This window comes from Asparagus officinalis, chromosome 1, assembly GCF_001876935.1.
Source record: "Asparagus officinalis chromosome 1, Aspof.V1, whole genome shotgun sequence".
Taxonomy (NCBI): Eukaryota; Viridiplantae; Streptophyta; class Magnoliopsida; order Asparagales; family Asparagaceae; genus Asparagus; species Asparagus officinalis.
This window is the reverse complement of record NC_033794.1, coordinates 82,446,488-82,447,100: the sequence shown is the minus strand read 5'-3', so window position 1 is coordinate 82,447,100 and position 613 is coordinate 82,446,488.

Here is a 613-nt window from a genome sequence, read left to right as displayed (position 1 = left end):
CTCCTCAGTACTTGGTGGATCTTATGGCTCCTCTCATTGCCAGGATGACGGCCATTGAGGACTTGGTGACGACTCATATAGCACCACGGACACCACCACCACCGGTAGCACAGCAGCAGGGGATTCCTGCCGTTCCTGTCAGAGAGAGACCCCCAGAGGTCACGCCTGCCGCTATTCCTGTAACAGTCCCAGACAGAGCCACAGAGCAGGAGACTTGGCTCCGTATGGTAGAGAGGTACCAGAAGATGAGGGCACCGGAGTTCCAGGGGTCACCAGACCCTCTTGCAGCCCATAAGTGGAAGGAGGATGTGAGCAACATTCTCGACATACTCAGTGTGGACTCAGTTCAGAAGCAGAGGTTGGCATCCTACAGCCTGAAGGGAGATGCCGGGAGGTGGTACCGACTCCAGTTCACTCCAGAGCAGAGGCTGACCCTCACGTGGGAGGACTTTATATATTTCTTCGATGGACATTACATTTCTTCCGCAGCACGGACTGGGAAGGAGCTTGAGTTGTCCCGATTGACTCAGGGGGATATGTCAGTGGCTGATTTTGAGAGCCGGTTCATGGAGCTGTTACATTTCACAGGCATGTGGCAGACAGGAGAACGTCA